The 15,722-nt window shown below is 41.4% G+C and overlaps 1 protein-coding gene across 2 annotated transcripts in view; it reads right to left on the reverse strand.

The window, feature by feature from the left end:
* PDE11A (phosphodiesterase 11A) overlaps window positions 1-15,722 on the reverse strand; it is a 398,617-nt gene that overhangs the window by 289,501 nt on the left and 93,394 nt on the right. The gene's annotated exons all lie outside the window — the stretch shown is intronic.

Genomic DNA, 15,722 nt, shown 5'->3' on the forward strand with positions numbered 1-15,722 from the left:
AGCGCGTGCTGTATGCTAATTACATGAGATGAGTCCAATGCCCATAGAGAATGACTGGAGCCATCATTCTCTATGGCCGTCGGACTCATGTCTGGAGCGCACGCGCACGGCTTCCGACGGTGATATCTCCGCCCCAGGACCGGCTCCAGGTGCTCTGTCCTTGTTCCACTGCCTTCTAAACTGATCATTCACTCTGAAAAACTGCTTAAGTCTATCCTGAAATTAACCCCTTAAGGTCAAAGTCAATTTTTGCTTTTGCGCTTTTGCTTTTTCCAATTTATGTTTAAAAGGCCATAGCACTTGCATTTTTTCACCTAGAGACCCACATGAGCCCTTATTTTTTGCGACACCAATTGTACTTTGCAATGACAGACTTTATTTTCCCATAAAATATGCTGTGAACCCGGAAAAAAAAAGGAATTTGTTTTAACTTCAGGGAGTTTCGTGTTTATGCTGTTCACCCTGGGGTAAAACTGACTTGTTATGCATGTTCCTCAAGTTATTACGATTACAACGATATATAACATGTATAACCTTTGTTTTATGTGATGGCCTGTAAAAAATTCAAACCATTGTTAACAAATATATGTTCCTTAAAATCGCTCTATTCCCAGGCTTATAGCGCTTTTATCCTTTGGTCTATGGGGCTGTGTCAGGTGTCATTTTTTGCGCCATGATGTGTTCTTTCTACCGGTACCTTGATTGCACACATGCGACTTTTTGATCGCTTTTTATTACATTTTTTCTGGATTTGATGCGACCAAAAATGCGCAATTTTGCACTTTGGAATTTGTTTGTGCTTGCGCCGTTTACCGTGCGAGATCAGGAATGTGATTAATTAATAGTTCGGGCGATTACACGCGCGGCGATAGCAAACATGTTTATTTATTTGTTTATTTATTCATTTATATTTATAAAATGGGAAACGGGGGGTGATTCAAACTTTTATTAGGGAAGGGGATTTTTTATTAATAGAAAAACATTTTTACTTTTTTTTTTACATTAACAAGAAGTCCCCCTGGGGGACTTCTATATACACAGCACTGATCACTCATAGAGATTAATGCTGTGTATATACACAGCAAAGATCGATTGGATCGGTGATAGATTGCTTTGGCCTGCTGCAGGCCATAGCAATGTATTGCCAAGCCGGGATCAGCACCATTGCGACGCTGAGGCCCGACACTGGCAGAAGGACGGATCTCCCCATCCCCCCCCCCCCCCCCCCGCGATCGCATTGCAGGGGGGAGATCTGACCCACTAGACACCACGGATGCATGCAGAAAAGCTTCTAAATGCAGCTGTCAGGCTGGGACCCCGTTCTGAACGGTGCCGCTGTTAGCTGGCACGGGTTCTGTTGCCATGACGGCTAACAGAGGCGCTCCTTGGCTGTACATAACAGCCGGGAGCGGCGCCGTTCAGAGCAGGGTCCCCTCTCTCAACTCCCTCCGCGGCACCATGACGTATCAGATACGTTATGGGTTGCTAAGGGGTTAAAAGACCAACAGTTCACCGGGTGAATAGGTTACATGCAGGGCCGGCATCTGCACCTGGCTTGCCCAGGCAATTGCTGGGGTCCACAGCGCCTCTAGGGTCCCAGAGAGGGAGAGGGGCCCGGAGCTGTAAAGTTCAGCCTGCTCATTGTAGTGCTGAACATCAGAGGACAGAGAAGGATCAGGACCTTTCAGTGTCTGTCAGTGTGTGTATCTACTGTACTGTATAATTGTCTGTGTCAGTCAGTGTCTGTGTCGGTCAGTGTGTCTGTGTCAGTGTCAGTAATGTGTGTTTGTTTGTGGTGTCTCAAGTGATCGTGCATAGTGTGTGGATGATGGATATGTGCTGTGTGCATAAGGTGTGGATGATGAAAGTTTACATAGTGAGTGGATCATGGGTGTGCATGATGCGGATGATGGGTGTGCATAGTGTGTGGATGGATGGAAGTGGAGTCCGCTGTGGCTCTGTCGTCCAAGAGGCTGTAAAAATCTGGAGCCAGCTCTGGTTACATGCTGCCCATAGAAGTTTACAGAGGGGAGGGGGAGGAGGCAGGTGGGGCTAAAGAGAAGGGAAAAGAGAGACTGCAGAAAGAGTAGATCATCTTACTGTGGGTATTGGATCTCACCCTGATGCTTGATTCACTGCTCAGTACTGCTCTATAATGTCCTCCAATTGTTTGTGACTTTTTCACACCTCTCTTTCAAGCATGTACATTGTTTAACAGTGTGTGATGATTTTTGCAGATGCATTTTTTGCCATCTGGTTTGTACACCACCTAAAAAGTCACTTGTAATAAATGTGGCGGAAAACTCACTACCCTGACTAAACGGCGCCCCTTTAGTGAGGACCAAATGCAGAAACATGCTAATTGACATACAAGCCTTGATAAATTCCCTGCAGTAACTATTGTGGCCAGCAGACATGACTTCTGCTTAAAATATACAGATAAAAAGTAAAGTGGCAAAAAAAAAAAATGATGAACAGATATTTTGATAAAACAAGTTCTTATTTCGGGGGAAGGCAACTATCTTGTTATGTAGACGCCCGCTAATAATAGTCACGATGTTTATTAGTGGCCGTCTATAAAACGAGACGTCCGCCTTCCCCGATATGTCTCCGAAGTGGGAACTTTAACTAACTCTGCCTAAAAATAAATACAAACAACGACAATGCAATTAACATAAATATGAAAACAATAACTATGGCATAACTACGCACTACTGTCGCATCATCACGAAAGAAAAGAAATAACACTAGAAAATAGAAAACACAAGAAGAAAGAAAAACACTGTATTGTTAAATCAAAACAATAGAAAGAAGCTTATAAACAAAGACAAAACCCGTGGTTAAATGATCACATTGGAACAAAGCTAAGGGAGAAAAACAAATATTATTGTCACAGATCTCAGCATTCTTCCTAGGTGGTGAAAAATATACAAGAATTAAAAACTATAAATAAAAGTGGACTCAGCTCCAGATATGTTATTGCATTGTGCATATTATCCACCTTATATAATATACATGGGGATCTTAACATGAAGCGTGGGAAAACAGTTGGAGGTAATTTATTGCTATGCGAGGTAAAGTCCAGGTTCAGAGCTATACAGTACTATGTGGTTTACCACTTCTGAAAACAATACTGTGACAACAAAATGAAACTATAAATAATCAAAATTACTATTGTGACATCACTAAAATAGAACACAGCCAAGGGATGATGTCACATTATGTTGTGACATCATTATAACTGAATGCAGCTAAGAAATTCTGACAAATACTACAGTGGTGGGTGACAGAAATACAGAGAAACACTACTGTGACATCAACACAATGGAACACAGTGGTTACACAGACTATTTTAACATCATGACTAAAGATGAGCGAAGCAGGCAGAAATTTGTTTTATGAGCTTCGTGAATTTTGGGTTAAATTTGTTAAGATTTGCAAATTGAATCTTAACTAATTCACCCAAAACTATAGTAGCTAGCTACCATACTGGGACTATTACAAACAGGCAAATTTGCTAAAGGATGTTGTTGTGTCAAAAATCAGAAAATCACAATTTTAAAAAAATTGTCAGCCAGTCAATCATCCAATTTCTGCCATGGACAGCAGTGGACCTTGGTGGATCAATGGCGTTTTTTGAGGACAGGAGTGGAGTACGAGCCCTGATTATGTAAGGCACACACTCAGTTCATTAATGAAACCCAACTTATATAACACAGTAGGAGTGGAGTGCAAGCACTGATTATGTAAGGCACACACTCAGTTCATTAATGAAACCCAACTTATATAACACAGTAGAAGTGGAGTGCAAGCACTGATTATGTAAGGCACATACTCAGTTCAGTAATGAAGCCAAATTAGTTTAACACAGTGAGAGTGGAGTGCAACCCCTGATTATGTTAGGCACACGCTGGTTCCCAGTAAATTAGTATAACTCAATAGGAGTTTACAGTGGCCAGTGAGTGAATATTATAGACTGTGTCTTCTATAGGCACCCAGTTACTTGGTAAACTGGACACTTGGTTGATAGCTACAAGAAACAATCATCCCCAATCAGCCCTCCTATCCTCTCCTGTCTGTGTCTATATCGCTCTGTTAGTCTCTCGCTGCTCTGCTGTACCTGTCTGCTGCCATCCTGCTCTCTCCTCCACACACAGCCGACTGGCCACCTCCGTTACCGAACGACCTTATATAGAGGGGGAGGTGCTGACATCACAGAGGAGCCTGCATCTGATTGGATAGGAACTAGGGAGTATGCTTAATCCCTTTCTCCTACTCACTAATGCTCCAGACAGCATGTGTAGCCGCTATTAGTTTTTTCTGCAAATTTCCTTAACGAATTGGTGGCAATTTGCTTTACAGAATGAAGCGAATTGACGGCCCCATCCATAGCAAATTTTGATTCGCTTTGCTCATCTCTAATCATGACAGCAGGATACAGGTACTGTTGTGTCATCATCTTAAAGTAACATATGCTAGATATGCAGACAAAGACTACTGTGACATCATCACAATGGAACACAGCCAAGAGATGACAACAAATCCTATTGAGCAATGCAATTACAACAAAGCACAGATCCAGACACTGTATTCTGACTTCATCACAACTAATAACCCTAACAAAAATACACTATGGCAGCATCATCACAATAGAATACAGTCAAGCTACAGTCATAGACAGCATTAAGACACCATGACAATAACAAACACTATTGTGACATCATCACAATAAAACGCAACTTATAAATACAAACAATATTGTCATATCATTGCAGTAAATTACAGCTAGGAAATAATAATTGTGCCATCATCATAATTGGTCTCGGCCTATAAACAAACACTATTGTGACATCCTCACTATAGATTACAGCCAAGAAGAACAGCTTAACCCTTTAAGGACAGAGCAAGTTTCGATTTTTGCGTTTTCGGTTTTTCCTCCTTGTGCATAAAAGGCCATAGCACTTGCATTTTTCCACCTAGAGACCCACATGAGCCCTTATTTTTTGCGTCACTAATTGTACTTTGCAATGACAGGCTGAATTTTTCCATAAAGTACACTGCGAAACCAGAAAAAATTTAAAGTGTGGTGAAATTGAAAAAAAAAAACGCATTTTGTTTATTTGGGGGAAATGTGTTTTTTACGCCATTCGCCCTGGGGTAAAACTGACTTGTTATATATGTTCCTCAAGTCGTTACGATTAAAACGATATGTAACATGTATAACTTATATTGTATCTGATGGCCTGTAAAAAATTTAAACCATTGTCAACAAATATACAACACTTAAAATCGCTCCATTCCCAGGCTTATAGCGCTTTTATCCTTTGGTCTATGGGGCTGTGCGAGGTGTCATTTTTTGCGCCATGATGTGTTCTTTCTATCGGTACCTTGATTGCGCATATACGACTTTTTGATCGCTTTTTATTACAATTTTTCTGGATTTGATGCGACCAAAAATGCGCAATTTTGCACTTTGGGATTTTTTTGCGCTGACGCCATTTACCGTGCGAGATCAGGAATGTGATTAATTAATAGTTCGGGCGATTACGCACGCGGCGATAGCAAACATGTTTGTTTATGTATTTATTTATTTACTTTTATTTATAACCTGGGAAAAGGGGGGTGATTTAGACTTTTATTAGGGGAGGGGGCTTTTTACTATTAACAACACTTTTTTTTTTACTTTTACACTTATACTAGAAGCCCCCCTGGGGGACTTCTAGTATAAGTGCTTTGATCTTTCATAGAGATCTCTGCAGCATAGATATGCTGCAGAGATCCATGAGATAGGCACTCGTTTACTTCCGGCTGCTGCAGCCGGAAGTAAACGAGTGCCGAGCCGGGGACGGCGCCATCTTGGAGCGGTCCCCGGCCGGCTTCATTTGCGGAGATCGCTTCTCCGGGACAACATCCCGGAGGAGCGATCTCCCCACTAGACACCAGGGATGACGCTGCGTCCGGTAATCGGATGCAGCTGTCAACTTTGACAGCTGCATCCGATTACTGTATTAGCGGGCACGGCGATCGGACCGTGCCCGCTAATACCTACGGTCCCGGGCTACACGCGGCACCCGGGACCGGCGCGGTTCAGAGCGGGGCCGCCGCGCGGCCCCGCTCTGAACTCCCTTACCGGCATCAGGGCGTAAATTTACGCCCGATGTCGTTAAGGGGTTAAAGGAGAAGTCCGTCGAAATTTTTTATTAAAGTATTGTATTGCCCCCCCAAAAGTTATACAAATCACCAATATACACTTATTATGGGAAATGCTTATAAAGTGCTTTTTCCCTGCACTTACTACTGCATCAAGGCTTCACTTCCTGGATAACATGGTGATGTCACTTTCTGGATAACATGGTGATGTCACGACCCGACTCCCAGAGCTGTGGGGCTGTAACTGCTGGAGAGGATGATGGCAGGGGGACACTGAGGGACACAGGGCACTGGAGGGACACTGAGCATCCCTCTGCCATCCTCTCCAGCACCCACAGCCCGCACAGCTCTGGGAGTCTACATCATCATTTTATCCAGGAAGTGAAGCCTTGATGCAGTAGTAAGTGCAGGGAAAAAAAGCATTTCCCGTAATAGGTGTATATTGGTGATTTGTATAACTTTTGGGGGGGCAATACAATACTGTAATGAAAATGTTCACCGGACTTTACTTTAACACTATAATGACATCATCAAAATGTTCCAAAATGAAGAATAAAAACAAACACAAATGTGACATCATTGCAACTGATCACTGTCCAAAGCAATGTGACAGAACCACAACTGAAAGAATAAAGGCTGACAATCCTGTGACAATCATCATAATGCAACTTAGGTAGAAATGGAAATAAAAACAATCATGACAGTCTCACACACATCCACTGCAGATACACTGTAGTGACATCATCACAGCTGAATTCTTCCTTATTAAACGGGTACTCTGGTGGATTTTTCTTCCTTTTTCAATTCAACTGGTGTCAAAGAGTTATACAGATTTGTAAATTAATTCTATGTAAAAAAAAAAAAAAACCTCCACTCTTCCAGTACTTATCAGATGCTATATGTCTTGCAGGAAGTGGTGTATTGGTACTCTCTGCTGCCACCTCTATCAATGACATGAACTTTCCAGAGCAGGAGAGGTTTAATACTGGGATCTGCTACTGATCTGGACAGTTCCTGTCTTGGACAGAGGTGGCAGAAAAGAGCACTGTCAGACTGGAAATAATACATCACTTCCTGCAGGACATACAGCAGCTGATAAGTACTGGAAGTCTTTACATTTTTAAACAGAAGTTATTAATAAATGTGGTTTGAGTTGATTTAAAAACTAGAGTATCCCTTTATCCACATATATATATATATATATATATATATATATATATATATCAGAAGAATACCGCAGCACTCGTGGGATAGCGTGTTGAATTCTATCCCACGAGTGCTGCGGTATCCTTCTGATTTATTTTACTATATACCGGGTGGTCGCTGGTATATACCGCTTGGCACTACATCTATTGCTACACGAGTGCTGCATTCATTCTGAAATTCTTATATATATATATATATATATATATATACACTACCGTTCAAAAGTTTGGGGTCACCCAAACAATGTTGTGTTTTCCATGAAAAGTCACACTTCTTCACCACCATACGTTGTGAAATTAATAGAAAATAGAGTCAAGACATTGACAAGGTTAGAAATAATGATTTGTATTTGAAATAACATTGTTTTTACATCAAACTTTGCTTTCATCAAAGAATCCTCCTTTTGCAGCAATTACAGCATTGCACACCTTTGGCATTCTAGCTATTAATCTGTTGAGGTAAGCTGGAGAAATTGCACCCCACACTTCTAGAAGCAGCTCCCACAAGTTGGATTGGTTGGCTGGGCACTTCTGGCGTACCATACGGTCAAGCTGCTCCCACAACAGCTTAATGGGGTTCAGATCTGGTGACTGCGCTGGCCACTCCATTACCGATAGAATACCAGCTGCCTGCTTCTGCTGTAAATAGTTCTTGCACAATTTGGAGGTGTGTTTAGGGTCATTGTCCTGTTGTAGGATGAAATTGGTTCCAATCAAGCGCTGTCCACTGGGTATGGCATGGCGGTGCAGAGTGATAGCCTTCCTTATTCAGAATCCCTTTTACCCTGTACAAATCTCCCACCTTACCAGCACCAAAGCAACCCCATACCATCACATTACCTCCACCATGCTTAACAGATGGCGTCAGGCATTCTTCCAGCATCTTTTCATTTGTTCTGCGTCTCACAAACGTTCTTCTTTGTGATCCAAACACCTCAAACTTGGATTCATCCGTCCACAACACTTTTTTCCAGTCTTCCTCTGTCCAATGTCTGTGTTCTTTTGCCCATCTTAATCTTTTTCTTTTATTGGCCAGTCTCAGATATGGCTTTTTCTTTGCCACTCTGCCCTGAAGCCCAAAATCCCGCAGCCGCCTCTTCACTGTAGATGTTGACACTGGTGTTTTGCGGGTACTATTTAGTGAAGATGCCAGTTGGGGACCTGTGAGGCGTCTGTTTCTCAAACTAGAGACTCTAATGTGCTTATATTCTTGCTTAGTTGTGCAATGCGGCCTCCCACTTCTTTTTCTACTCTGGTTAGAGCCTGTTTGTGCTGTCCTCTGAAGGGAGTAGTACACACCGTTGTAGGAAATCTTTAATTTCTTAGCAATTTCTCACATGGAATGGCCTTCATTTCTAAGAACAAGAATAGACTGTTGAGTTTCAGATGAAAGCTCTCTTTTTCTGGCCATTTTGAGAGTTTAATTGACCCCACAAATGTGATGCTCCAGAAACACAATCTGCTTAAAGGAAGGTCAGTTTTGTAGCTTCTGTAACGAGCTAGACTGTTTTACAGATGTGTGAGCATAATTGCACAAGGGTTTTCTAATCATCAATTAGCCTTCTGAGCCAATGAGCAAACACATTGTACCATTAGAACACTGGAGTGATAGTTGCTGGAAATGGGCCTCTATACACCTATGTAGATATTGCACCAAAAACCAGACATTTGCAGCTAGAACAGTCATTTACCACATTAGCAATGTATAGAGTGTATTTTTTTTTAAGTTAGGACTAGTTTAAAGTTATCTTCATTAAAAAGTACAGTTCTTTTCCTTCAAAAATAAACGGTAGTGTGTATATATATATATATATATATATATATATATTTATTATATATACGTATAGTTGGTATTTATATTCCAGTTTTCAGTAAAGGAGGGTAGAGCAGTAAAATCCCTCTATGTATCTAAGGTACTATTTCTTCTGTAAGAAAATGGTGCTTATATGAAACATAACCCTTGTCATCTCCTTTTTACTGGGACTTTCAAACTCTATAAAAGCCAAGATATGACAGTACAGGGGAGTCACTAATTGGAGTGACGTGGCCCTGGATGTGACAGAGACATAAATAGACTATACCTCTATCTGTCAGGAGTATTGACAGACCCAATTACAAGGTTTGCAGCCAGAGACGTGGTGGCACATCTCTGAAGGAACTTGATGGACATGTCCAATTCCAAGATTTTCTCATATTCTTTCTTCCATACAGTTAAATTACTCAACAAGTCTTTGTATCTGCTCACAAGTAAAATCTGAAAACAAGATAACAGGCCTCATCAACCACATCATCACCATCACCATCAGTGTCATTCATCGTATGGTTGTGGACTGGTCCAAGTTCCCTGTCTTTCTTAGAAGTTATATCTTAAAGGGGTATTCTCATCTCAACTAAAAAAGTGATATTTTTAGGATTTGTCAAGTTAATTATTCTTTTCCTTCTCTTGATGTCACCCTTTTTCCTCCCATTGTTGGCATCTTGTTGTCTAGGTTACCGACCACCACTCTACTCTAAAAGCAGTGTTCTAGCTGGTGTACACATAGTAATAATATATATATATATATATATATATATATATATATATATATATATATATATATATATATATATATATACAGTGGTACCTTGGCTTAAAGGGAACCTGTCACCCCGCGTGCCGGGGTGACAGGCTCCCGACCCCCTGTTAGAGCCCCCTATACTCACCTAATCCCGCCAGGTCCCGCTTCTGGTGGTGGTCGGGTGATGAAGATCTCAGCCGCTGCAGCCCGGCGCGCGCGCTGAGAGATGAGTCCAACACCCATAGAGAATGACAGGAGAGTCCAGCGCTCCGTCATTCTCTATGAGCGTTGGACTCATCTCTCAGTGCGCGCCAGGCTGCAGCGGCTGAGATCTTCATCACCCGACCACCTCCAGAAGCGGGACCCGGCGGGATTAGGTGAGTATAGGGGGCTCTAACAGGGGGTTGGGAGCCTGTCACCCCAGCACGGGGGGTGACAGGTTCCCTTTAAGAGTAACTTGGTTTAAGAGCGTTTTGCAAGAAGAGCTCACAGTTTTTCAAAATTGTGACTTGGTTTAAGAGCATTGCTTTGGTTTAAGAGCTCCTGGTATTGGGTGGGAGCGTGAGTGGGGGAGGGGCATGGCCTGCATAGCGGGGTCTGCAGCACAGTACTCTGACCCAGGAAGTCTCTCTCACCTTCCAATTTATAACAGATCCACTTAAGGCTGGGGCTTGCATCAGGGGACAGGACTGTATGGGTAATCTCTTTATAGCTTTAACCCCTCTCTCCCCGGACAGAGAGTGCTGCTATACTGTGTCCACATCTGCCCTGCTCATTCCTTCATGCTCCCTGCAGTCTCTATCAGTCCTTGTGTTTCCCATCCTGTCCATTCCTGCTATAATGTGCTTGCACTCACACTCAGCTATACACACTGCTGCTATAATGTGCTTGCACTCACACTCAGCTATACACACTGCTGCTATAATGTGCTTGCACTCACACTCAGCTATACACACTGCTGCTATAATGATTATAAAATGATTTTTGGGGTGTGGAACCAATTGTCTACATTTCAATGATTTCTTATGGGAAAATTTGCTTTGGTATAAGAGTGGATTTGGATTACAAGCACGGTCCCGGAACGAATTATGCTCGTAATCCAAGGCACCACTGTATATATATATATATATATATATATATATATATATATATATATATCCACATTATATATATATCCACATAGAGAAAGACCAGCGGGCACTCTTGTCGCGTTTACATTCGGCAAACATATGGGTCACAGGAAACGGTGAGTTTGTTCCACCTGGCGGTGCTTAGCCGTAAAAACGCATATAGTTCAAGTAGATAGAGTAACAGCAGTGGCACTCACCGATCATATAAACGGTTGCTTTACTCCGGGTCAGGTGCAGACATAAAAATTGACATTCCACAAGACAGAAACAAAGCTATTATATATATGTATATATACATATATATATATATATACGCACACATACACCATCTAGACCACTGCTTTTAGCGGAAAATAGTGGTTGGTAACCTCGACAACAAGATGCCAACAATGTATAGAGATATATGTGGATATATATATACCCACTATATCTCTATACGTCTATAGCTATATACAGCTATATACATGCACCAGCCAGACCACTGCTTTTAGAGTAGAGAGGTAGTCGGTAACCTAGGTAATAAGAGGTCAACAATAGGAGGGAAACAGCAGGCATATCAGGAAAGGCAAGCCTACTAAATTAATGTATTTGCAAAAAAAAAAAAAGTATAACTATAAGATGGGAATATGCCTTTTATATAGTATATAGTGATATAGAACAGTTACTAATGCAACACAAAAGAAATTAAAGACCTAACATTGTCATTATCAGTCTGATGTTTCCACCTACATCCCACCACTTCTGTCACCATCAATGAATGTTAGTTAAAGCTTATAGGATTTACAGATGCACGAGCAAGAAAAGATCACATGTGATCAACATCCTAAACACACTCCAGGCAGGATAACTCTAATGGAACGATTACATGAGTGTAAGAACCAAAGAAACAACATTTCAGTCATAATGTATGCCTTAGGCTATGTTCCCACAATGTATAAATAAGGGCAAATAACGGCATTCAAAAATTATCGGGATTTTGCAACAATGGCCGTTAATTGCCTTATTTTTACATTGTGGGAACATAAACTTAAAGAGACTTTTATTATGATACCATTGCCTTATTTATTGGGAACCAAGGATATATATTCAAAATAGCGTTTCAGGTCTTAACAACCCTGTATCAGGCATAATAAAAAAAACCTGCTACTTGGAGCTGATAGAACGGTTCCTAGGTAGGTATGTGACCTGCAGGACATACAGCAGCTGATATGTACTGGTAATTTACAAATCTATAAAACTGCCTGACACAAGTTGATTTAAAAAACAAATGTTTTTTCCAGAGCACTGAGACAAGTGCTGCCCAATTAAACTAGCATTAAAAGTTATTATATTTTTACTTTATTATTGATGTGCATTAGAATAAAGTTTTATTTTGTTTTTATTTTTGTTTTGTTTTTAAGCGGTAAAACATAACAAAACCATATAAATAATAATCCTTGTGATTGTACTGACCAACAGAATAACATTAACATGTCATTCATACCGCATGACTGCTAACATGACTGGGCATCACTATATCATATACATAATCACTACGCCCCCTGAGGAAGCAAATAGGTCGCAAAACGAGCATTGGGGAATTGACCAGACCTGTGAGATTATGGGTAAGATGCAAAGATGTTACATGGGCCTTGTGCAATAAGTATAAGTATGTTTATATATGAGCATTGGGCAGATGTTATGTAGCTCATTGTGAGTGCTGTGATAGGTGGAGCATATTTGTACCTTTGAATGCTTTTTTTGCACATAGCGACATTGAGCTTATCCCTATTCACACGGTCTGGAGTATTTCATGTTTGGAATTGCCTTTTGGTTTTTAAAGTGTATGTTTTATGTTATTAATAAAGATATCTCATTTTTATACGGGTGTTGATCTATTCTCTGTGGATGTGTATATTATGGGGGATCTCCGTAGTCACTAGATGAGATGGTGGTAAATTGTGTGACATTATCATTGGGTAGTGTTTTCCCCATCCGCTGGAGTATCTGTATATATATATATATATATATATAGACAATGTGGAGTGATAGCCAAGTTTAATTAAAACCAAACCCCAATACATCCAAACTATAAAACACTACACAACTTTTCACACTGACAGTGAACCTGGTGAAGACAAAACCACAGAGACAAAAACAGTGGTGTGGTTATGTTTTTTTCCGTTCCTTTTCATAGATATTTTATTTAGTTTCTCTAATTGGTAAATGTCTATCTATATATCTATGTACATGCAAATGAAGGGTACGGCCATGGGCCCCAACGTGGCGCCCACCTATGCCAATATCGTGGTGGCCCATATGGAGGAAACTGCCGTCTATGTGTCTCCCCACTTCAGCCATGTGCTGGGGTGGTGGAGATACATAGACGACATTTTCGTGGTCTGGCATGGTACTGTTACTGAGTTACAATTGTTTCATGAATTTTTAAATTGCATTGACTCTGACATCCAATTTACCATGTCTTTTTCAGCTGACTCGGTACAATTCTTAGACACTACGGTATCCATACTGGACAATCGACTCTCCACTGACCTCTTCACTAAACAGACGGATTGTAACACACTATTGCATTACAGCAGCAGCCACCCTAGATCCATGACGAAATCGCTACCTTATAGCCAGATGCTCCGTGTACGCAGAATAGTGAGTGAACCTGAGAACGTTAAACCAGCTCTAGAAAAAATCTCCCACAAATTTACAGCCAGGGGATATCCCCCTGCATTGATTCAGAAACACCTTGAGACAGCTACCACCCTTGATAGACACCAACTCTTACATACATCGCAGTCGAAACAATCCCTTGAAAGAATACCCTTCATTACAACATATCATCTGGAGAATAGTTCGAGAAAGTTATCCCCAGATTTCTGAGTTTCATAATCCTCCTCTTATGAGCTATAGGCTCTATGTAGGTGAAACTAAATGTGACTTTAAGACCCGCATCAATCACCACAGATACACGATTAGACGACAGAGACAGGACTTGCCCGTAACGAAACACTTTACAGACATGGGCCATACTAAACGCGACTTGAAATTTATGCTTTTGGACCATGTACCTCCACTGAAAAGAGGGGGTGACCGTTTGAGTGTACTTATGCGCAAGGAATTACAATGGATTTATGAGTTACAGACTCTACGACCCAAGGGTCACAATGTTGATTTTAAGGTAAACCACAAGATTATGCGATAGGATATTTTTCTCTGATCTGTAATCCTATATAGTGAGAAATTGATTCTGTCATTTACATTAATATTATTTACTTTTATTTTATTTTTAGATTTTATACGGAGGACAAAGAAACACTCAATCACTTCAGTCCCTTACTTTTCATTTTTTCTTTGGGTGTCAATGACGGTCCTTTTATTCAATAAATTTTCTGTAAGCAGCACGATTTTCTGCGGACCAGGACACTCCGACGTACTCTCTGGGTTCTGCTGGTTACGGTGCCTCCTCGTCTGTGATGCGGTGCCGCACCGGAGACGGGGGAACGGGACACGCCGCGCCATTGCCCTGCGAGTGAGCAGAAGTTGGATGCAGCTGGGTCCCGTGCGTCGATACCTCCTACCCTTAACCATTTGTCCAGGAGTCCTGATGTCCCACTAGCTGCTACACGGCACCCGAACTCCACTACGGTGCTGTTACCATGTTATTGTTTACATGCACAGTGATTGGCTGATTCGTTGTTAGGGGCGGCGCTCTCATTCACTCATGCGCAATGCTGTTCTATGGACGCCGCTCTCCTGTACAGCCACCATTACGGACCCGAGCACCTGTATTACCTACTAACTAGCTTTTCTTGTTTGTGGTGAGTGTTTTCCGCACCCTCCCGCACTTTATTTATGCATACCCATGACGCTAGATGTCAGGACTGTTGTCAAGTCTTTATCTTTATTGCACTCTTAGCACTTGTGCACTTTGGATCGGACACTGAATATGATATAACTAGCACTTATGATGTTTACACTGTTTATATTTATGTATATTTATGTATATTTATGTATTTACATAGTTAATACGGTTGAAAAAAGACACATGTCCATCAAGTTCAACCAAGGAGGGGATGGATACAGGGAAGGGGGAGGGGTGATATGTTCTATACATATGCATCTATATTATTTTGGTCTAAGAACTTGTCTAGGCCGGTTTTGAAGCCCTCTACTGTTTTTGCTGTGACCAGATCCTGTGGTAGACTGTTCCACAGATTCACAGTTCTCATGGTAAAGAAGGCTTGTCGCCTCCGGAGATTGAACCTTTTTTTCTCCAGGCGGAGGCAGTGCCCTCTTGTCCTTTGAGGGGGTTTTACCTGGAACATCTTTTCCCCATATCTCTTGTAGGGGCCATTTATATATTTAAATAAGTTAATCATATCTCCCCTTAAACGTCTCTTCTCCAGACTAAACAAATGTAATTCTTTTAATCTCTCCTCATAACTAAGATGCTCCATTCCCCTTATTAGTTTAGTTGCCCGTCTTTGTACCCTCTCCAGCTCTAGAACATCCTTTTTATGAATCGGGTTCCAAAACTGGACGGCATACTCCAGATGGGGCCGCACCAAAGCTTTATAAAGCGGTAATATTATATCCCTGTCCCGAGAGTCCATGCCTGTTTTAATGCATGACAATATCCTGCTGGCCTTAGAAGCAGCTGACTGACATTGTGTGCTGTTCTGTAGTCT

This window comes from Dendropsophus ebraccatus, chromosome 9 (assembly GCF_027789765.1).
Source record: "Dendropsophus ebraccatus isolate aDenEbr1 chromosome 9, aDenEbr1.pat, whole genome shotgun sequence".
Lineage (NCBI taxonomy): Eukaryota > Metazoa > Chordata > Amphibia > Anura > Hylidae > Dendropsophus > Dendropsophus ebraccatus.